Consider the following 24,690-nt stretch of genomic DNA (forward strand, 5'->3'; position numbering starts at 1 on the left):
AGAAAGAAAAGAGATGATAGAGAATGACTTGGGAATGAATTTTTCAGTGTTACATTTGAATCCTGCTTTTAATTTGGGTTTCTAGTAATCCCATTACAGCAACATTTGGAACGTTCATTTTTAGAATTTATTCTGTATAAGTAGAAGGCATGCACACATCCTGAATGTGTAATGCTACTGTTGGACTGCTTGACATAAAGAGGAGCCTGGAGAATTTTTGAACATTTGGTCATTCACAAATATTGATCCACAGGCTGTTCAGTCAAGGAATCCTTTGTTTAATATCATACAAAAGCTAATGTCACATTAATTGTATGTGAAATGCGATAGAGCTTTAGAATTTTTTTTTGCCTTAGAGGTGACAGAATACTCATATTGACATTCAGCTTACATGTCAATAGTTACGGAAACAGTTCTGCAGCAATCTCTACTTCACATTGTCAACTGACTTGGCTATTTTAGCTGGTGAATAATTCTCTGAAAAGACATAATGGGCAAAGCAGTAATGGGATGTCTGCTTTGGGCTGATTGCAGAAATGAGTTACTGTCTTTGACAGGATTTTTGGTTGTTTCTGTTAAAGTCGTCACTATCTCTGGAAATGTTGCTTTTACTTGTATTGTTTTTGCAGTACTGCTGTATTAAGATGTCAAGTCAAAATATTTTTCCTAAACCTCCATGTTTTGATATCTCATTTGAGAGCCAGTATTTTTTAGAAAATGTAGTGGTTTATCCAAATTCCTTAGAATCAGTTGGATAAATACGTCTGAGCAAATTCTGTGAGCAGATTTATTGATAGGGCTTTTAAAGACCACATGACCTTTGAGAAACCTTTAAGAGTTTCAGGACTCTGCATTTTATTGAAGTTTTCCCAAGAGGGAAACAGAGTAGGAGGAAAAAAAAATATTTCCTTTTAGAAAAGCTGGCAGCTCAGGAAAACTTTGCTCTCAATTTATACCAATTTCGGAGAATGGAAATATTGATGTTCCTTTAATTGAATACTTTCCCAATTGCTAATTCTGAGTTATGGGTAATGTGACCAAACTGCACCAACTTTCAAACCTTTTCCAAGTTGATGAGAAAGATGTATCCTGGCTTATTGAAATGAAAAGATCATCTCAGGTCCACAATTTAACGAATAATTTTTACCTCCACCTAACCTTTTTATCAGTTATCAGAATGGCAAAATATATTGGTTTGTGTGCCATCTCTTTTTCTTCCCCAGATCCACCTTTGGTGGAGGTATGATCAGGTGGCCTAAGAAAGAGGCAAGGAGCCTGAATGATTCAAACAATCAGTTGTATGTATTGAACGCTTACTGTGTGCAGAGGGTACTAAATGCTTGGGAGATTATGGTATAATAGCATTCTTAAACATGTTCCCTGCCCACAATTATCTTTCTCAAGTAAACTTTTTTTTTCCAATGGTATTTGTCAAGTTATTACCAAGTGCAAGGCACTGTACTAAGCAGCGTGGCTCAGTGGAAAAGAGCATGGACTTTGGAGTCAGAGGTCATGGGTTCAAATCACAGCTCTGCCAATTGTCAGCTGTGTGACTTTGGGCAAGTCACTTAACTTCTCTGTGCCTCAGTTACCTCATCTGTAAAATGGGGATTAAGACTGTGAGCCCCCCGTGGAACAACCAAGCACCTTGTAACCTTCCCAGTGCTTAGAACAGTGCTTTGCACATAGCAACCGCTTAATAAATGCCATCATTATTATTATTATTATTACTAATCGGTGGAGTAGGTACAAGATAATCAGCTTGGACATAGTCCATATCCCATATTCATTCAATCATATTTATTGAGCACTTACAGCATGCAGAGCACTGTACTAAGCACTTGGAAAGTACGATTCCACAACAGAGACAATCCTACCCAACAACAGGCTCACAGTCTAGAAGGACTTTACCCACATGGGGCTCACCTTTTTATTCTCCATTTTACAGATGAGGGGACTGAGGCACAGACAAGTTAAGTGACTTGCCCAGGTCACACAGCAGACAAGTGGTGGAACCGGGATTTGAACTCAGGCCCTTCTGACTCCCGGGCCCATGTTCTATCCACTAGGCCACAAACCTGTCTGTTTTGCACCCAAATAAAAATCACTTTGGCAAACTATAGCAGAACAGTTATATTTCTGCAAAGTATTCACGTGTCATTAATAGAGCCATTAATGACTGCATGGCTTTGTGGAAAGAGCACGGGCTTGGGAGTCAGAGGACGTGGGTTCTAATCCCACCTCAGCCACTTGTTTGCTGTGTGACCTTGGGAAAGTCACTTAACTTTTCTGTGCCTCAGTTGCCTCATCTGTAAAATGAGGATTAAAAGTGTGAGCCTCCATGTGGTACAACCTGATTACCCTGTATCTATCCCAGCTCTTAGAACAGTGCTTGACCCATAGTAAGTGCTGAACAAATGCTATTATTATTATTATTATTATTATTATTATTATTTCAGCTATTACCTAAGTTGCGGTATCTTTTTTCGTTATAATTCACTGGATTTCTCATATTAGCCTATGTCAGAAAAATAATATTTCTGTGATTCATTCAGTGTGCACTTTTTATTCAAAGACCGTAGTCCTTCATATCCCTTCTTTAGGTTAAAAAAACCAAACAGGAGAATTTCCAGGGTTTGTTATTAATGACAACAAAAATTGGGGGGATGCTAGAAAAAAAGAAGTGTGTTAGTTTGGGCAAAAATCTGATTGTCTTATGCTGTGTTAGTGTCCTGCATATCACTCTTACCTTCAAAAGTCTCCAGTCACAATCCATTACTTCTCATTCAACACCAGAAACTCCCAACCCTCAGTTTCAAGGCTGCCATAAGTTGTCTCTGAATCTGCTTTGTTTAACTTGTCTCTTTTCTCACTACATCTTGGTGTTTCTTCCAAACAAACCTAATTCTCACTCTCAATTCTTCTGGTAGTGATTCATTAACTCTTTCTCCCACCTGAAGCATCTTCCCTGAATAATAATAATAAAATAATAATAATGATAATAATAATGGCATTTGTTCAGCACTTACTCTGTGTTAAGGAAGATAAGGCAATCAGATGAGAGACAGTCCCTGTCCACCAGCGGGTTCACAGTCTAAATAGGAGGGAGAACAGATATTCAATCTCTATTTTACAGATGAGGAAACTGGGGCTCAGAAAAGCTAAGTGTGCTGGCAAGTGGCAGAGCTAGGGTTAGAACCCAGGTAGGTTCTATGACTCCCAGACTTGTACTTTTTTCTGCTAGACCAAGCCATATTCCCCTCTTTCTAAGTCCTTCGGAAACACCACTTCCATAAGGAGAAAAACCTTCACCTCCCTGCTCCTGCTTTTTACCCATCTCGACTCTTGGTTGCACACTTTGGTTACTTATGTTTGGTTACTTATGGTTTTTTTTAATCTACCTGAGTTTATTTTTCTAGTCCCACTCTCTTTTCACCTGTTTTTTCATCAATTTATAGGTCCTTTTATTTCTTTCTAGATTGCAAGCTCCTTAAGAGCAGGGCCTCAACTTAGCTTGGTATTCGTTCCCTATGTGCCTATACTCAATGGGTTCCCATTAAATACAGATGGTGATGCTATTATGGATATATTGCACAATAAGGCTAAAACACAAACCTACCAATTCCAAATATTATTCACTATTAAATTTATTGTTTAATATTAGAATAAAATATTTATATATAACCAGGCTAGTATTTAGAGATTTCATTCATTGTTTTTTTGTAATGCCCTTCCATGCTCTTGTAATATAGCTGCACAGCATTCCAAAAAGGCCTAAAAGTATTTTCCTATTTCAGTCAGTCAAATTTCAAAGTTGCGTGTGACCAACACTATCTTTTGAAATGATACTATGGAAGAATGAGAGTCAATAGTAAATTCAAATGCATAGATGCTTTGGAGCTGCTCTGCATTCTGTTTATTGTCTATGTCTTTTTAGATTCCTTAAGACCGTCCCTTGGCATATAACTTGATGGATAAACTTTTGAATGAATTATTATAATATAGCTCACCTTTCTTATGTAATTTTATTAGTAAAATAGTTTTGATATAAAATACAGATGAAAGCCAGGCTGAAAATTCCCAATAGTCTTTGTAAATCTCGTAAATATTTGGTAAAACCTGACCTCACCTGAAATCAAAGGATTATACTGTATTTCAAAGTGCCAACAGAGTCATTCTTTCAATAATCTGCCTTGTAATGAAAGAAGATAATCTTCTCTGAACCCAAGTCAAGGCGGTTGAATGAGTCATATCACATAGTGAATTCCGTCCACGAAAGACAATACAGTAATTTATGATTAGATCAGCTCGCTCTCAGTCAACTAGAGCAAATATATCAAATGGCTCTTGTTAGCCAGTTCTATCATAAATGATAGTCCAGCAGCCAAAGGCCAGGGCCATGTAGACCCAGCCATTGTGTTGAATTGTCAAAAGCATCCCAGAAACACGCTTGCCTCTCTGGCCTTTAATAAGTCATCAGACGGCACATTATTTTGGCATCTTGAAGAGTGGCTGGGAATGATATGTCATTGGCTTGCATTCAGTGGTACCGTCAGGGACAGTGTTGAAAATGACAATAATTTAGCCCTGACTTTCTCCAACTTTTAATGTGGAAAAAACACTACATGGTTCCTAAGTCAGCAACAGGTCCATGCAGCTGTTGCCAGGTTGCTGTGGTGAGCCTTCCTACAACTATACTTTCCTCCTGCTGTGACACAGGGTCACTCACAGTGCATGTAAGTCAGGTTGTGGTGATTCCTCTAGCTCTAATGGTTTCTTTTTTCCAGAGTCTTGGAGTCCTCAGAATATCATTTAGCACAGGATGGCTTCTGAAGATTTATAGCATCATTTTACCATTGGATAAAGCTCTCTCCTGTCACAGGCTGCCGGTTTTAAAAGGCGGTTGTACCTGTCCAGAGCCTGCCATAAATTGTGAGAGGTAGGGCAAATGGTGCATGATTTTAAAATCAGCCCATTAGTTAGAACAGATCTTTTGAGGGTTGTAAATATTTTTAAAAAAATTTTCAGAGGAACACTGTATATTTAATAACGTTTTGTGAAAGCTTGGGTTCATTAGTTAAGGATGCTTTGCATCCGACAGCGAATGGTTTTCTTTAGACTTCGGGCAAGGCTGGCAGTCAACAATTATTTATTGGTTGCCCAAAGGGTACAGAGTACTGTAGTAGGTGCTGCCTTGTTTGGACAAGTTAAATAGTTCTCTCTCTTCTGCTTTCCCTGTGCAGAATAATAATAATTTCAGGCAAGTTTAAAAGGCAGCGCACAACTGCAAAAACAGATTCCACTGCCTCACTTTGCCATGCTCTGGTACTTATAAAATAGAATTTTCTTTCAGGGCTATCTGACGCAGCACACCAGTTGTTTTCTTTCCCTCCTCATTTTTTTCCCCTGATGTGTTGACATTTGTTGATTTTGGTTCAGTAAAAATCTTGTTTACACTGGGATGTACTGGAGTGCACAGAAGACATACGGGAGTCAGTCGTATTTATTGAGAGCTTACTGAGCACTGAGCTAAGTGCTTGGGAGAGTATAATATAGCAATGTAACAGACATATTCCCTGCCCATAATGAGCTTACAGTCTAGAGTCAGAGTGGCCTTGTGGAAAGAGCATGGGCCAGGAGACCCAGGTTCCGGTCCCACCTTTACCACTGGACTGCTGTGTGATATTGGACAAGTCACTCAACCTCTTCAAGCCTCAGTTTCTCATCTGTAAAATGGGGATAAGATGGTAAATAATAACTGCTCAATTGAAAAAAACAATGTGTGCCTCTCCCAGGCAAGTGGGGTTTTTCCATGTCTTGCTGGAGGTTTTCCAAATCCTTTATGCTAAAACAAATAAAGATCAAAATAGAAAATTAGTTTTGATGAACTAAATTCTTGATCTAGACAAACCAGAATAATCTCTTTAAGAACATCTGTTGAGACAAATAAAGTCTTCACGTGAGTCCTACCACAGTATTAGACTCTGCGTAATTTTAATTCTAAGGATAATGAATTCAGAGAAGAATCTCAAGGATAATTATCAAGATAAAAGGTAATGGAAAGAATGAAAGAATTTGGTTTATGTTATGTGGGGAGAAGAAAACTAAGGACTTACTTGAAGCCTACTGTGAAGATTCAGGTTTTTATTTTTTTGGAGCAGTCATCAAACTGCTGGCTTTTGGTTGCACCTGGCTTATAAAAGAAGGCAGAAGAAATGACCTAGAGACACAGTAAGCACTGGCTCAAACCAAATGACTTAGCTTGGCTCATCTGGCTGCTGCTATAATCTGCCGGTAAGTAGCTATTGGAGAGGGGCTGCTTCCCTTGAGCAAAAATCATCATGAAGGTCTGGACTCCAAGAGGCAGAGCCAAGACCAAAAATATGCCCTTAAAGGAACAGAAAAAGAGTTTATCAGCGTGGCTCAGTGGAAAGAACCTGGGCTTTGGAGCCAGAGGTCATGGGTTCAAATCCTGGCTCCACCACTTATCAGCTGTGTGACTTTGGGCAAGTCACTTAACTTCTCTGGGCCTCAGTTACCTCATCTGTAAAATGGGGATGAAGACTGTGATTCCCCCGTGGGACAACCTAATCACCTTGTTAACCTCCCCAGCACTTAGAACAGTGCTTTGCACATAGTAAGTGCTTAATAAATATTATTATTATTATTATTAGTAGTAGTAGTAGTAGTAGTAGTAGTAGTAGTAGTAGTATATCCTTACATGTAAACAGCATGGGAGGAACAGTTGCTTGAATGACTACCGTCTTTGGGAACATTGACCCTGCTATTCGGCAAAGTCCTCCAGGATAATCCAATAAACTGCTGAGGTATCTTGCTGCCTTAAATCCTTTTAAACTTTGTTAGCCCCTGGTGTAGCAAGAAGAGGGCAAGCAGTCCCCATTTTACAGATGAGGTAACTGAGGCACAGAGAAGTGAAGTGACTTGCCTGAGGTTATACAGCAGACATGAGGAAGAGCTGGGATTAGAAACTCGGTCCTTCTGACTCCCAGCCCTGTCCATTATGCCAGACTGCTTCTCCCAACCTGTCATTTTCCAAGGTGCTCAGTCCCATAGTGGGATCCTTGAGCCCGTTGCTGGGTAGGGACCATCTCTATATGTTGCCGACTTGTACTTCCTGCACACAGTAAGCACTCAATAAATACGATTGAATGAATTAATGTGGATTTGGCTGAAGGAACCTGTATGTTACCAAAAACTTTATTCCACACTGTGTGTACATAAAGGTAATTCCTTTCTCTGTTGACCAAGTGGAGTCACCTCTCCCCTAAATTTCAGGGGTCTGCCAGCTGTCTTGGGCTCCCAACACTCGCCTGCTATGCCGCGTTGCTTGATTCTGCGCTTCTGTGCTTCATTGTGTGGTTTGGCCTCCTGCTCGTGTTGGCCTCATTTTAGCTCTCCAGCAGCTTGGTGATCCTACTTTCATTTATTCCTTTTTGCACGGATGGCAGAGAAGCCACTTCCCTAGTGGATAGAGCACAGGCCTGCGAATTGGAAGGGCTTGGTTCTAATCCTGGCTCTGCCGCATAATAATAATAATAATAATAATAATAATAATAATAATAATAATAATAATAGTATTTGTTAAACGCTGACTATGTGCCAAGCATTGTTCTAAGCACAGGGGTAGATACAAGGTAATCAGGTTGTCCCACGTGGGCTCACAGTTTTAATCCCCATTTTACAGTTGAGGTAATTGAGGCACCAAGAAGTGGCTTGCCCGAGGTCATACAGCAGATAAGTGGCAGAGCCGGGATTGAAACCCACGTCCTCTGACACCCATGCCCGTGCTCTTTCCACTATACCACGTTGCTTCACCACTTGCCTGCTGTGTGACCTAGGGCAAGTCATTTAACTTCTCTGGGCCTCAGGTACCTCATCTGTAAAGTGGGGATTAAGACTGTGAACCCTACGTGGGACAGGGACTGTGTCCAAACTGATCAATTTGTATCTACCTCAGTACTTAGTACAATGCCTGGCCCATAGTAAGTGCTAAGCAACTACCATAAACCCAAACAAAACACATTCTTCCTGAAGATCCCTCTTGGACCCCAGAACTTTTTTTATCCCACGGTTACCTACTTACCTGCTGATTTATCCAGGATGAGAGAGAAAAATCAAGTTAGAGGAGTAGCTATAGGACAAAACCTTTTACCCTTTTTCAAAAGCTGCTTTGAATTTTTATCATTTTGAACTGCCTCCTCTTAAAGTCATGCATTTATTGTTTCATTGTCACTTCCACCTGACCAGAAGCAGGGTGAGAAAAGCAAGTTTCTTTTTATGGGATTTGTTAAGTGCTTACTATGTGCCTGCCATACAGAGTGCTGGGGTAGATGCAAGGTTGTCAGATTGGACACAGTCCCTGTCCTGCATGGAACTCACAGTCTTAATCCCAATTTTACAGATGAGGAAACTGAGGCACAGCTAAGTGAAGTGACTTGCTCACGGTCACATGGCAGACAGTTGGTGGGGTGAGGATTAAAACCCAGGTCCTTCTGACTCCCAGGCTTGTGCTCTATCCACTAGGTAATATGATTCTTCTCATTGAACAAGAACCTGCTTGCTGTCAGTATGAAATGAACGAATTACTGCTTAGTGTGGAGTTCAACATCAGTCAGGAGAAAAAGGGGGTGACTCTAGGGAGCTTTTGAGGGGGCTTTGGAGTCAGAGGTCTTGGGTTCAAATGCCAGCTCCGCCAATTAGCTGTGTAACTTTGGTCAAGTCACTTCACTTCACTGTGCCTCAGTTACCTGTGGCGAGGTGGCCAAGTGGTTAAGGCGATGGACTGCTAATCCACTGTGCTCTGCACGTATGGGTTTGAATCCCATCCTTGTCGGTAGTAGCTTATTTTCCACCCCACTTGTTCCAAAGTCACGAGGTCGATGCGAGTGGGACCTGGGAGAGCAGGTGTTGAGGTGGTTTTTTTCCCCTTCTAGACTGTGAGCCCGCTGTTGGGTAGGGACTGTCTCTATGTGTTGCCGACTTGTACTTCCCAAGCGCTTAGTACAGTGCCCTGCACACAGTAAGCGGTCAATAAATTCGATTGATTGATTGATTGATTGATTGCTTCATCTGTAAAATGGGGATTAAGACTGTGAGCCCCCCTGTAGGACAACCTGATCACCTTGTAACCTTCCCAGCACTTAGAACAGTGCTATGCACATAGTAAGTGCTTAATAAATGCCATTATTATTATTATTATTATTATTCTGTTTTGCCATGTTGGGGAGATCACCATCACCTGTTAAAACAGGGTGGATAGAATTGCTCCTTTTCCTGCTCAGGCCCTGATGGCTCTCATTAGCTTCTGGCTTTCATTCATTCATTCATTCAATCATATTTATTGAGCGCTTATTGTGTGCAGAGCACTGTACTTAGCGCTTGGGAAGTACAAGTCAGCAGCATATAGAGACGATCACTACCCATTTCATCTGACACTGAGATGCAAAGGCCCAAGATACCACAGCGGTTGGGTGGCAGGGGGTACCGGTGGGCTTTGCTTGGTGATCCAGTGGGCTGGAAGACCAAACACGTGTGCTACCACTGCTTGAATCCCTCACAGCACTACTAGGCTGTAAGCTCCTTGTGGGCAGGGATCGTGGTCTACCATCTCTATTGTATTGTACTCTCCTGAGCACTCACTAGAGTGCTCTGCAAAAAGTAGATGCTCAGTAAATACCATTGACTGATTGACGCAAGGCAGGTGAGAGAGAAGGCCCAAGACCGCCTTTCGTGGCGATCTCCGGGAGGTCTCTCTTCAGATTTGGGGGCACCTTATGGTCCAAGGATCGGATCCAATTCAGTTAATCAGTTGATGGTATTAGCAGTCTACTGATCACTTGAGATCATTATTATTATTATTATTATTGAGAGAGTACACTTCAACAGAATTGGCAGATACATTCCCTGCTCCCAAAGAAACTTACAGTCCAGAGTCTAGAAGTATAATAAAGTCTAAAACTACACTGTCCTTTAGTTTTCTCTATCCCCTAGTACCATGTAAACATATAAATAAATGTTGCAATCCTATATTCTCCCCAAGCCTCTCCCATCTCCCCTCTCCCTTTTGACCGCAGGCCACCTCCTTCTTCTACTCAGGCCCTGATGGTTCTCATTAGCTTCTGGCTTTCATCTGACATTGAGATATTAGGGGAAATGCATTGCAACTGTCCTGCTACCACCTTATTGAGCTTTTTCTGCTGCTGCTTCAACACTCATTTCCTCTTGCCTTCATTCTCACCACACTCCTTTGGTCTAACCCAGAGGAGCAGTGAAGAAAACGGCCTGTTAATTTGTTAGCCGGCTCCACTGGAGACACAGCACCTCGGAGAGATCGCCGCGCTAAGACCAAATTTGCTAAGAATTCAAGGGGACATGCGTTATCCATAATATAGAATCCAAAGGAACAGGACTCTGTGTTTATTCGCACGTATGTTTAATATCCAAGATGGTGTCCAAACAAATGTTGTGGTAACTTGGTTCTGCTAAAATGTGTTTGGTATGTCAGGGAGGTGCCGCCCTTGCTATAAAGTGTGTCTTTAAGCATTTGCGGTTACCGTGCATGTGCCACTATAGCTGCCTAGAGCCTGATGAATGATATTTCTGCTTTATTGGTGAACTAAGCCAACATTTGCTGAGCCTTGGTTTACAACTCATCAGGCATAAATTCCCCCCTCCCCCCCACCCCCTGCCCTTGTAAGTGGCTGTTTGGAGGGCAGCTTTAATTTGTGTACAGAGGACTGCACAAACCTCAGTAATTCAATGAGAGAAAAACTCCATTTAGAATTGTTAGAGCTTATAAAAAATCCACATGAAAGGTAGGCCTGTAGTCCTATATGAATTAGGTTTTAATGTGTAAAATGAGGTCATGTACACTCAGAACTCAGTGCATGCCATTTAATTTATAATGAGTCGGTTTAAGGGCAAACTTTTAATTAATTAATTCATTCATTCATTCATTCAATCGTATTTATTGAGTGCTTACTGTGTGCAGAGCACTGTAGTAAGTGCTTGGATCATCATCATCAATCGTATTTATTGAGCGCTTACTATGTGCAGAGCACTGTACTAAGCGCTTGGGAAGTACAAATTGGCAACATATAGAGACAGTCCCTACCCAACAGTGGGCTCACAGTCTAAAAGGGGGAGACAGAGAACAAAACCAAACATACTAACAAAATAAAATAAATAGAATAGATATGTACAAATAAAATAAATAAATAAATAGAGTAAAAAATATGTACAAACATATATACATATATACAGGTGCTGTGGGGAAGGGAAGGAGGTAAGATGGGGGGATGGAGAGGGGGACGAGGGGGAGAGGAAGGAAGGGGCTCAGTCTGGATCTGACAAACCATCTATTTTGTACTTGGTGGGTTCATTTTAGTTGAATAAAACATGCCGTACCTTTTTTGCTCTCTTCTTCCCATCATGTACATTCTGACAATTTTTGTCAATTGAACTTCCAGCCCCAGAAAACATCCTGCCAAGAATACACACTCAGTTCTTCCATAAAAACATGTTTTCATCGTGTGTTTTGGATACAGCACTGTTCTGGGATTAGAGAATATATTCCTGACGTGTGTCAATCGAAGTAGCCTGGGAAGTCATGTCAAAAGAAATGTAAATGGTTGTATGTATGCATGAGGTCAAGTTGCTCATATTATAACCTTTGTTTTCCTTAAAATGTGATTTTTTAATAATAATAATAATAATAATAATGATGGCACTTATTAAGCACTTACTATGTGCAAAGCACAGTTCTAAGCACTGGGGAGGTTACAAGGTGATCAGGTAGTCCCACAGGGAGCTTACAGTCTTAGTCCCCATTTTACAGATGAGGTAACTGAGGCACAGTGAAGTTAAGTGACTTGCCCAAAGTCACACAGCTGACAATTGGCGGAGTCAAGATTTGAACCCATGACCTCTGACTCCAAAGCCCATGCTCTTTTCACTGAGCCTTTTTAAGGCTGCCTGCTGCATGCTACAGTCTTCTTATACCTCCTAGTTCCCGAAATAGACTTATCTATGGGAAAATCAAGTTGAATTCAGATAAGGATCCCCTTGTGGCAACCTTCAGGATGATGAGAATTCCTCCTTTCCTATCCTCACCCATCCTTGTTTCATTGCTGGTCTCACAATTGGAAATTGACAATGGGGAGGTCAAGGGGAGTCCATCCTCACCCTGGAGATGGGGAGAAAGTTCTGCTGCTGAGGAGGTTAGTGTGTGTGTCGGGGGGGGGGGGCCGGTGACCGATGGAAGCGGGGAGGGAAGAAGGGAAAGTTTTATTGTCTGGCTCTTGGGACAGAGCCCTGCACTGACCCCACACCAACCCACCCTCTCCATCATCATGCCCTTATCCCCACACACCCATCTGGGGTCTCCCCATCCCACCCTTCCTCAGACCTCAGGCCCCTCAGTTGCCCCTGTATCCTGGCCATCCCATCTCTTCCCCACAGTATATATATATATATATATATATATATATATATATATATATATATATATATATATATATATATACTAAATAGAGTAGTAAATCTGTACAAACATATATATATATATGTTTGTACAGATTTACTACTCTATTTATTTTACTTGTACATATTTACTATTCTATTTATTTTGTTAATGATGTGCATTTAGCTGTAATTCTACTTGTTCTGACCACTTGACACCTGTCCACATGTTTGGTTTTGTATCCTGGCCATCCCATCTCTTCCCCACAGCATATATATATATATACTAAATAGAGTAGTAAATCTGTACAAACATATATATATATGTTTGTATATACTATATATATTGTATATATATATATTGTATATATATATATATTATATTGTATATATATTGTATATATATAGTATGTGGTGTCATGGCGGGCGGTGCCGCGTTGGGGGGGCTGCGGGGCAATCGGCTGACATCGCCGCCATCGCCACTCATCCTTGCCTCGCACCCTTCTTCAAGGGAAGAGGGAACCCTTTCGGGTTCGGAGCCAGCCCCATTTTCGGGGTTTGGTGCTGCCCGGGCGACAATGGCACCCGATTCGGGGCAGGGCGGTCTAGGCCCAAATTGGGGCCCACGGGCCGGGCATGGGCCATCGATTGGAATCAGGAGACCCTCGACGGGTGGGCTTAGAAAACCGCTCTTGCCACTTGTTGCTGCCAATGTATTTTATTAGTGATGTGTAGATAGCCATAATTCTTACCTCCATCTTACCCCCATCTTACCTCCCTCCCTTCCCCACAGCACCTGTATATATGTATATATGTTTGTACATATTTTTTTACTCTATTTATTTATTTAATTTATTTGTACATATCTATTCTATTATATTTTGTTAGTATGTTTGGTTTTGTTCTCTCTCTCCCCCTTTTAGACTGTGAGCCCACTGTTGGGTAGGGACTGTCTCTATATGTTGCCAATTTGTACTTCCCAAGCACTTAGTACAGTGCTCTGCACATAGTAAGCGCTCAATAAATACGATTGATGATGATTGATGATATATATATATATATGTTTGTACAGATTTACTACTCTATTTTACTTGTACATATTTACTATTCTATTTATTTTGTTAATGATGTCCATTTAGCTTTAATTCTACTTGTTCCGACCACTTGACACCTGTCCACATGTTTGGTTTTGTTGTCTGTCTTCCCCTTATAGACTGTGAGCCCGTTGTTGGGTAGGGTCCGTCTCTATATGTTGCCAACTTGTACTTCCCAAGCGCTTAGTACAGTGCTCCCAAGCTCTCAATAAATGATTGAATGAATGAATGAATGAAAACAAAATTAAATGATAAAATATTCTGATGTCAAAGCGAATGAGTTATCGCAAGCCTTAATGGACATGGTATACATCTAAACAGAACTGTGAAGTTTAAACATTTTCACAAGGAGATAAAAACACATTATCACCTTGGGAAGATAGTGAAACACTTCAAAATTATATTTTAATATAATCGTCTGTTGGTAACTAAATAGCACTTGGCTCTGTGGGTTAATTTTATGCCACTCTAAACTTTCAAAATAGTTTTCCTTCAATAGTTTCTGACACCATCTCAGGGTTTTAATCAGGATCATAAAATAACTAGAACATGTGAACATTTTCCTCCATACTGAAAGACTAGCAGGCTCGTAAGTTAGCTATTACTTTCACAGATTTCAGCTATCATGCACAAATGAGATAAACCAATTCTCATGCTTCCTCCTCAGTCTGCAAATCCCTAGCATATGCCTGCGTATACTTCAAAGTAATAAATTGCATTTTCAGGAAAACACTGTGGATTATACTCGTGAACATTGAGAACTTTAGTTTTCATCATTGTCTTATAAATATGCAGGAGCTTCTAGAGGCTCATGAAAAAAGCACAATTACAATATCTAATATTTTTCAAAGATAAATCACTTATTTTTTGATGAATGAGTAAGCTTGTGGGCTTTTAACGTAGGTTTTTCAGGAGTCTTTCATTTTCGGAAATTTGTCACATATTGAAACAATCCCTCTGATCACAAGAAAAAATGTGGAACATGATCATCTGATGATATTCCAGTCACTGTTGGACCTTACCACAAAACATCGTTAAAATTTCCCCCAAAAGGGAGTATAGCAGGGAGATGAGCTGAAGAGAGAATAGAAGGAAAGGGAAAGACATGATGCAATTGGAAAAAAAAAAGATTTGTAAATTAATTTGCATTTATTGAGACGGCACCTGAGTGGTTGTTCACTGTCTGGGAATGCATGATGTGGTTGTGTTTGAAGGCGTGTGTGTGCATACCCTGTGGACTAGAACTAAGAAGCCCTGTGGGGCTCTCTAACTAGAGAAGCAGCGTGGCTTAGTGGCAAGATCACGGCCTTGGGAGTCAGGGGTCGTGGGTTCTAATTCCGCCTCTGCCACTTGCCAGCTGTGTGACCTTCGGCAAGTCACTTAACTTCTCTGTGCCTCAGTGACCTCATCTATAAAATGGGGATGAAGACAGTAAGCCCCACGTGGGACAAATTGATTACCTTGTATCTACCCCAGTGCTTAGAACAGTGCCTGGCACATAGTAAGCACTGAACACATACCAACATTATTAAGAAGAATGGGTAGAATCAATCTGTTAAATGACAGTTGTGGTATTTGTTAAACACTTAGTATGTGGCAAGGACTGTTTTAATAATCATGAAGGTATTTGTTAAGCACTTACTATGTGCCAAGCATTGTTCTAAGTGCCGGGATAGAGACAAGGTTGCCAGGTTGTCCCATGTGGGGCTCACAGTCTTAATCCCCATTTTACAGATGAGAGAACTGAAGCACAGAGAAGTGAAGTGACTTGCCCAAAGTGACACAGCTGATAAGTGGCGGAGTCGGGATTAGAACCCACGACCTCTGATTCCCAAGCCCGTGCTCTTGCCACTAAGGAGAGTGACAAGATAATTAGGTCAGAGAGAGTTCCTGTTCCACACGGTCCTCCCAGTCTAAGCAGGAGGAAGAGAACAGATTAGGAAACTGAGGCACAGAGATCTTAAGTGACTAGCCCAAGGTCACAGTCAGTCAGTATTTACTGAGCACTTACTGTGTGCAGAATAATAATAATAATAATAATAATGGCATTTATTAAGCGCTTACTATGTGTAAAGCACTGTTCTAAGCACTGGGGAGGTTACAAGGTGATCAGGTTGTTCCACGGGGGGGCTCACAGTCTTAATCCCCATTTTACAGATGAGGTAACTGAGGCCCAGAGAAGTTAAGTGACTTGCCCAAAGTCACACAGCTGACAGGCAGCAGAACTGGGATTTGAACCCCTGACGTCTGACTCCAAAGCCCGGGCTCTTTCCACTGAGCCACGCTGCTTCCCCTGTACTATACTGTACTAACTGTTTAGGAGAGTACACTATAACAATATACAAGGTATATTCCCTGCCCCAGTGAGCTTACAGTCTAGAGGGGTCACAGGGCAGGTAGGTGCCAGAGGCAGGATTAGAACCCGGGTCCTCTGACTGCTCCAGCTCACACTGTTTTCATTAGGCTACACTGCTTCTCTTAAAGAAACCACCTGCTATCAGTGGTTCAGAGGTGTTAAGTGTACAGCCAGCTTGCACTCCCTAGAAGAAGTAGTGACCTACTGGCTACAGCATTGGTCTGGAAGTCAAAAGGACCTGGGTTCTAATCCCAGCTCTGCCCCTTGTCTGCTGTGTGACCTTGGACAAGTCACTTCACTTTCTCTGCCTTGGTTCCCTCATCGGTAAAATGGGGATTAAGACTGCGAGCCCTATGTCGGAGAAGCAGCGCGGCTCAGTGGAAAGAGCACGGGCTTTGGAGTCAGAGGTTATGGGTTCAAATCCCGGCTCCTTCAATTGTCAGCTGTGTGACTTTGGCCAAGTCACTTAACTTCTCTGGGCCTCAGTTACCTCGTCTGTAAAATGGGATTAAGATGGTGAGCCCCCGTGGGACAACCTGATCTCCTTGTAACCTCCCCAGCACTTAGAACAGTGCTTTGCACATAGTAAGCACTTAATAAATGCCATTATTATTATTATTATTATTATTATTATTATTATTATTATGTAGGTCAGGGGCAGTGTCCAACCTGATTAGCTTGCATCTATCCCAGCGCTTAGTACAGTGCCTGACATATAGTAAGTGCTTAACAGATACCATTTTAATTCACTTTTGCTTACCAGTTCCAAATTGCTCACGTGCAAAAAGTAGTGCCACATCAATGACATCATTGGAAAGAGAAACAAATTAGGTTTTCAGATAGCTGCAGAGCATAGCATTTAGATATCAGAGCAGCCACCTTTATCTAATGTAGCCAGACTGTCAAATATCCTGAGACCAAACAAAGGAGGAAAGAAGATAAGAGATTTCAAATACCTGTATCTTGTCTCCAAATCAGTCCATTACCACTCTGATATGCACTCCCTGAACAGAACTTCCATCCTAACGAGTCACACTAGCAAGAGCTATGATTTGGCCACTCATGAAGGCTAGACACTTGCCTACCTCATCCAAGATATGGCCGTCAGGGCTAGTTGAGGTAGGCTTAAAATCAGCTCCCCTGTAACACGGTGATTATGTTCCTGATGAACCTGTCTTTAAGAAGAAATTGTCTTGTATGTAGTATTTACGTCTTGATTGGTGCACATGTGTGCACAACCTTTCTTCCGACGTCACATCACATTCTGTCTAGGCAAACATATATAGCCGGACAAACTTCCGCAGTTCTCCAAAAGCATTCTATCCAAAACTCCTCATTATAACACACATTGTTGAAGAACTGATTGCAGTCCTTAAATATACCATTGCCTCATCTTCATCAATACTTAATGATTGCCTGCTGAGTGTAAAGCACTGTACAAGATGCTTGGGAGTACATAAAAATAAAGTCAATCAGTGACATTTAGAGAGCACTTCCCGTGTGCAGAGCACCATATTAAGCACTTGGGAGAGTACAGTACTGAATAGTGGTTAAGCCGTTTCCTGTCCATAATGAGCTTACCGTCTAGAAGACACAGTCCCCGTCCTGGAAGAGCAGACATTGTTCCTCCAGATTTATTACCACAAAATTACTCAGTAAAGTAGAACTTTAGAACTGGCAGGGTGGGAGAAACCATGAGTAAGTATTCATCCATTTCCGGACTGGTATTTCCCAAAAGTCCCTGCTGGTAATTGGAAAAATGGGTCTAAGACAAGTAGCAAGTGACTAGAAGGAGTGTCAGGTTGCTGATTGGTAGCCGCTCATGTCTTATGCCGTCGAGTCATTTCTGACCCATAGCAACACCATGGACACATCTTCCCTGAACGCCCCACTCTGCATCTGCAATCGTTCTGGTAATGTACCCAAAGAGTTTTCTTGGTAAAAATATGGAAGTAGTTTTCCATTGCCTCCTTTCTCATAGTAAACTTGAGTTTACGCTCAACTCTCTCCCATGCCACTGCTGCCCAGCATGCGTGAGTTTTGTAGCAGATTTCCTTCCACTCGCTACCCACTACCCAAGCTAGAAATTGAATCGACAGGCCTCTGCTTGACTCTCCCTTCCATAGCTGAGACTGGTAGAGTACTGGTAACTCTCCAGGTATGACCCTGAGAGGGGTTAGTCACTCTAGTCTTGAATATATCATTATTTAGAAAGTGGTTTTGAAATTGTTAAAAGAGTAAATGTGCCTGACCCACTAGGGTCACAACTTGGCTTGTGGACATTAATTCTGGGCGACAGTAACACAGAACAAAATACTTCAGAATTAGATGTAGTATTGTTGCAGTGTTAATTGTTGTCATGTTAGTTTTCACTAATGATTGAAATCCATGGTGAACTTCTCAGTTTTATGTAAACAAACATGGTTTAAAAAGCAGATATGGGAAACATGCACACTTATTTCATGTGATTTTAGAAGGATATTTTAATTTGCCATCCATTGCTGAAAATAGAGTAAACTATTTTGAAAAAACAAAGAAAACTTACAATTAGAAAAGAAATGATGGTTCTGAGGAAAAATCTGTGTTAGAACGGTGTCAAAACCTCCATTATGAAGAGAATGATTCAACGAGCAAATTGGTAAATTCAGAGATTTTACTGTATTGTCAAAGATTTCCAAAAGAGAATGTGTTGTTTAGAACTCTCAGAGCTAAGCATTTTAAAGGTGAAATGTAAACAAGTCCATTTTCCAAAGGTAAGGCAGGATATTTTGACTGAAAAGTGGCCTGTGCCAATCTGTGAGAGGTATTTCTGGTGTACCCCTCTGGAACGCCTTACCCTGGCAACGTTACAGAGGCTTGAACCGCTTCACAAGTCCCTAACAAGGCCTTGCAGTTTTAGACTCAGAGTCCTTAAGGCCAGAGTGGAGTTAGAGAACTGATTGAACTTCAATTGTGGAGAAGGTCACCCTCTTCCAACTCCCTGGAAATTAATTGGTGATTAATTGGTGTTATATCTCATCCAACTGGTCAGAGAACAGGCTATCACAAGCTCCTTGGCACCGGCAAATTTAGCAAATTGGCCTTAGCACTAGTTGATTGACTACATGACAGGTCAAATGATGTCCTACCAGCTCTACCATTTCATGACAGCTCAACAATTGGCAGATATACCCCTGAAAGGTCAGTGTGCAAATCTAATTGATGGATGAGGAGGTATTGCTTTGCGTACATCATTTGGATTCTGACTTGCCTGTCATGGATGACACTGTTCCAAACACTAGATTAAAAAATTAACGTAGCAATCTCAGGTAGGACCTGGCTGCTCAACTCCTCAAGTGAGTTGTAATTAACATTTTCTTTCAGTTACTTACTTCTTTATAACTCCTTAACTATTAATGATGGGGTCACCGTTTGTCTGAATGGACACTCCCTCTGCATACATGTGCTAGTAGTGAAATGTGACAATTCATAAGCATGATTGTGGGGGTACTAATATTATAAAGAATGCCTTGTTAGTGGTGAGGGAAGCATAGACAACTACGGCATATCCCTGTTTTATAGAAAATTTCTGTTCAGTGTTCTGATTCTCCTGATTGTTTGGGGGTTTTTGTGGTTGTTGTTGTTGGTGTGTGTGTGTGTTTGATTTTAAGCTGGATTGAATGAAAAGTATGTATTTATATTCCCCTCATTGTCCCCCCATTAAATCAAAATGCACCCTTTGTTTCGATTTCATCCCTGAGATGTTACTATTGCAGTCCATATGGATTAGAAGGAAGCTACTACTGTGCATATAGTGACTTTCCAGAAATTAGTGGAATTAGTCCATGGCAGAGGGGCAGTATTGGGGCGGGGAGTGGGGGGAAGTGTTGGTATTTGTGAAGCATACTACTCAGCACTGGGGTAATAATCAGATAATCAGATTATCAAACAAGATAATCAGGTTAGACATAGCCCCCGTTCTGCATGGGGCTCACAGTCTAAGTGGAAGGGAGAATGGTTATTGAATCCCCATTTTACAGTTGAAGGATCTGAGGTACAGAGAAGTGAAACGACTTGCCCACAATCATGCAGCCAGCAAGTGGTGGAGTCAGGATTAGAACCCAGGTCCTAGCACTCTGAGGCCCTGGTTCTTTCCAGTAGTTTTCAGTGTATAAAGAGGAAGTCAAGTGGCGTTACAGGAAAACAGGGCACTCATGAGTATTTGTGAAAAGTATACTGTTCTTCCTCCCATTTTGTACTGTGAGCCCCATGTGGGACAGGGACTGTGACTGATCTGATGATCTTGTATCTACCCCAGAATTTCGCACAGTTCTTGGCACATGGTATACCCTGAAGAAATTTCACTATTATCATGATTATTAGTATTGTTATTATTATTGACATTCCAGAGGCTGAGACTTGGGATTCCAGCCACCTTCAGTTGATACATAGAGAGAACTGGACTCAATATGTAAGACCAAGCTACTTAGGCAAGACTACAGAAAAGCAGCATGGCTTAGTGGAAAGAGCCCAGGCTTGAGAGTCAGAGATCATGGATTTGAATCCTGGCTCTTACACTTGTCAGCTGTTTGGCTTTGGGCAAGTCACTTAATTTCTCTGTGCCTCAGTTACCTCATCTGTAAAATGGGGACTGAGATGGTGAGCCCCACAGAGGACAACCTGATTACCTTGTATCTACCCCAGCCCTTAGAACAGTGCTTGGCACATAGTAAGTGCTTAAGAAATACTATTATTATTATTATTATTATCACTATTATTATTATTATTATTATTATTACATGGATTGCAGAAATTAGTGGCTCAAGAAACAAGCCCCTCTTGCCTCACCTTCTAGTCCATTTAGATCTCTCTCCTCACCCCATTATCAGGATGTTCCAATTGTGCAGCTGAGGCCAAGGGATCGGTGAAAAAAGTTTATTATGCAAGGGAAAGAGCCTCCCTAATTATATTTTTAGGATGATTAAAATCTTTATTTGAATGGATTTGATGTTCTGTTGGTATGCTACTAATTAATGCACAGATGGATCATCATTAGCCAGGTCAGTTCAGCCCTTCCTGTTGTGAAAAGAGGTCTAGGAATGAAAATTCTGGAATAACTTTCATTGACTCGGTCATATTTATTGAGCACTTACTGTGTGCAGAGCATTGTACTAGCTCTTGGGAGAGTATAATACAACAATAAGCAGTCACATTCGCAGTCCACAATGTTCTTACATTTTAGAGCAGTGGAGACAGACATCGGTACAAATAAATAAAAATTACCAATGTTTGCCTGTAGTGGGTAGGGGTTGTCTCTCTTGCTGAATTGTACTTTCCGAGCACTTAGTACAGTGCTGTGCACATAGTAAGCACTCAATAAATACAACTGAATGAATGAGATGTAGGCATAAGTGCTGTGGGGTGGGGAGAGGGAGGAGAAAAGGGAGCAAGTCAGGGTGATGCAGAAGGGAGTGGGAGATGAGGAAAAATGGGGCTTAGTCTGGGAAGACTTCTTGGAGGAGCTGTGCCTTCAGAAAGGCTTGAAAGTGGGGAGAGGAATTGTCTATCAGATTTGGGGAGGAAGGGCGTTCTGGGCCAGAGGGGTTGGTGGTGAGACAAGGAGCTTGAGGCACAGTGAGAAGGTTAGCACTAGAGGCGTGAAGTGTGCAGGCTGGGTTGTAGAAGGAGAGAAGCAAGTAAGGTAGGAGGTGGGCAAGGTGGTAGAGTGTTTTAAAGTTAATGGTGAGTAGTTTTTGTGTGATGCAGAGGTGGATAGGCAACCACTGGAGTTTTTGAGGAACGGGGTGATCTGTCCTGAATGTTTTCATAGAAAAATGATCCAGGCAGAAGAGTGAAGTAAGGACTGGAGTGGGGAGTGACAAGAGGCTTGGAGGTCAGCAAGGAGACTGATGCAGTAATCCAAGTGGGATAGGAAGAGTGTTGTATTAATGAGGTAGCAGTTTGGATGGAGAGGAAAGGGCAATTTTAGTGATTTTGCGAAGGTGGGACCATAAGGATTTGGTAATGGATTGAATATTTGGGTTGAATGACAGAAAGGACTCAAGGATGATAATAATAATAATAATAATAATAATAATAATAATAATAATAATAATAATGGCATTTGTTAAGTGCTTACTATGTACAAAGCACTGTTCTAAGTGCTGGGGGGATACAAGGTGATAAGGTTGTCTCACATGGGGCTCACAGTCTTAATCCCCATTTTACAGATGAGGTAACTGAGGCTCAGAGAAGTAAAGTGACTTGCCCATGGTCACACAGCAGACATGTAGCAGAGTCAGGATTAGAACCCGTGACCTCTGACTCAGCCTGTGCTCTTTCCATTGAGCCATGCTGCTTCTCTTAAGGTTATGGGATTTTGAGACAGGAAGGGTGGTGGTGCCATCTACATTATTGGGAAAGTCAGGGGGAGGAAAGTGTTTGTGTGGGAAGATACGGAACTCTGTTTTGGACACGTTAAATTTGAGGTGAAGGGAGAACATCCAATAGAGATGTCTTGAAAGAGGGAAGGAGGGAGGGAGGGAGGGAGGGAGAGAGAGAGAGAGACAGAGAGAGAGAGAGAGAGAGAGAGAGAGAGAGATCAGGGCTGGAAGTGTAGATTTGGGTATCGTCCATGTAGAGGTGTAGTGAATGAGCTCTCCAAGGGAGTGGGCGTAAATGGAGAATAGAAGGGGACCCAGAGCAGAACCTTGAGGGACCCCCATGGTTAGGGGTTAGGAGACAGAGGAAGAGCCCATGAAAAGAAACTGAGAATGAAATCCCCCTCTAAACTGTAAGCTTGTTGTGGGCAGGGAATGTGTCTGTTATTCATTCATTCATTCAATTGTATTTATTGAGCGCTTACTGTATGCAGAGCAGTGTACTAAGCACTTGGGAAATACAAGCCGGCAACATATAGAGACGGTCCCTTCCCAACAATGGGCCATACTGTTACAGTGTACTCTCCCAAGCGCTTAGTAAAGTGCTCTGCCTATAAATGAGCTTAAAGTTTAGAAGTGTGGACAGATACTCATATAAATAAAGAATTTATAACATATAATTTATAGATATGTAAATGAGTGCTGTGGGGCAGAGGCTGGGATGAATACCAAACATATACAGGTCACAGAGCCTTGTGCATAGACAATACAGAAGGGAGAGCAAGTCGGGGAAAAGAGGGATTAATCGGGGAAGGGCTCTTGGCAGAGATGTGTCCTCAATAAGTGTTTGAAGGTGGGGAGACCGGTGGTCTGGCATATATGGAGGGGAAGGGAGTCACTGAAGGAGGAGGGAGGGTGACACATAAGGTGTGGTTGGTTGTGACTCGAAAGCCCCATTGAGCTTGTAAGAACCAATAATGGCAAGGGGAGGGGTGAGAAGGGGGGGTCTGGGGAGGGGCAGGGGAGGAAGATACCTATATTCATTCATTCAATCGTATTTATTGAGCGCTTACTGTGCGCAGAGCACACTTATCTTGACCAACACATGTTGGCTCCAGCATGCTCACAGGGAACGTTATTCAGCTGTCAAGTAACTCTAGGTGTTAATGTTCAGCTAGAATGCCCTAGACAATTTTTCTCTCCTGGGATCGATAATCAGTAATAAAGGAAATAGTAGCCAAGAAATACACCAAAGATTAATGTTAGAAAGACTTGCTTTGAAAAGCCTGAAAAAAGTCATGAAAAGTGCTGATGTAACTATTGCCCCCAAAATACAAATTGTCAACTCTGTGTTGTTTCCAGTGACAATGTATGGATCTGAAAGCTGGACAGTGAAAAAACAGGATAGAAAGAACATTGATTCTTTTGAAATGTGATGTTGGAGAAGGCTTTTGTGAATACCATGGACTGCCCGAAAGACAAACGAAAGTATTGTAGAGCAAATTAGACAAAAGTGGTCTTTAGAAGGCCAAATGACTTGACTTAGATTAGAATATTTTGGACACATAATCAGGAGGACTAATTCTCTGGAGAATACACTAATGCTAGGAAAAGTCCTGGGAAAACGTGAGACAGACCAGCAGCTAGATGGATAGAGACCATAACAACGATAATGGAAGAACCATTAGAAAAGTTGTGGATTATGGCAGAGGACAGGACGTTTTGGAGGAAGTATATCCATGGAGTCGGTATGAATCTGAAATGACTTGATGACACTTAATTATAATAAAAGAATGCATTGGCGATTTGCATACATTTACTGAATTTTTGTCTCATGCAAACCTGTAAAGTTGAACTTACACAGCCTTTTTTATGAGCGATTCAAACTAATTAGCATAAGAAAATGAATATATTTGCTTTCAACTTTAGTTTTAACAAGCATCTTTATTTCCTACCATCATTTCTCCCAAACTGTGTGATTTCATTAAACGTTTGAGTAGAACCTTATTGCAGAATTGGGAAGTGTTCTTACTGAAACACGGGCTCGTGTCCTGCCCACATAAATGGTAAACGGTTGCATGCTTGGAGGTAAATTTATTAGATAACTGTACAGGCTTATAAAAACATTTGGGAGCTTCCATATAAACCCTTATGCAGAGGGAGGGGGAAATTACACTTCCCTCCTATTACAAGCACAGCATCATAAATGTTTAAATGCAATTGAATAATCTATTACCTGTTTAATACACTGATTGATCAATCAGTGGTATTTGTTGAGCGCTTACTGTATGCAGAGCATCGTACCAAGCTCTTGGGAGAGTACAGTATAACAGAGTTGGTAGGTACGTTCCCTGCCCACAGTGAGCTTGTATCCTAGAGGGATATATTGTCATTATTCATT

General features: G+C 41.5%; 1 protein-coding gene and 1 non-coding gene across 2 annotated transcripts in view; both read left to right on the forward strand.

Moving 5' to 3' along the window:
- The window catches only part of PARD3B (par-3 family cell polarity regulator beta), a 994,526-nt gene that overhangs the window by 297,343 nt on the left and 672,493 nt on the right, over positions 1–24,690 (forward strand). The window lies entirely within an intron of this gene.
- Positions 8,773–8,854, forward strand: TRNAS-GCU. The gene has a single exon. It is a non-coding gene; the product is annotated as a tRNA-Ser (tRNA).

Source organism: Tachyglossus aculeatus, chromosome 7 (assembly GCF_015852505.1).
Source record: "Tachyglossus aculeatus isolate mTacAcu1 chromosome 7, mTacAcu1.pri, whole genome shotgun sequence".
NCBI lineage: Eukaryota > Metazoa > Chordata > Mammalia > Monotremata > Tachyglossidae > Tachyglossus > Tachyglossus aculeatus.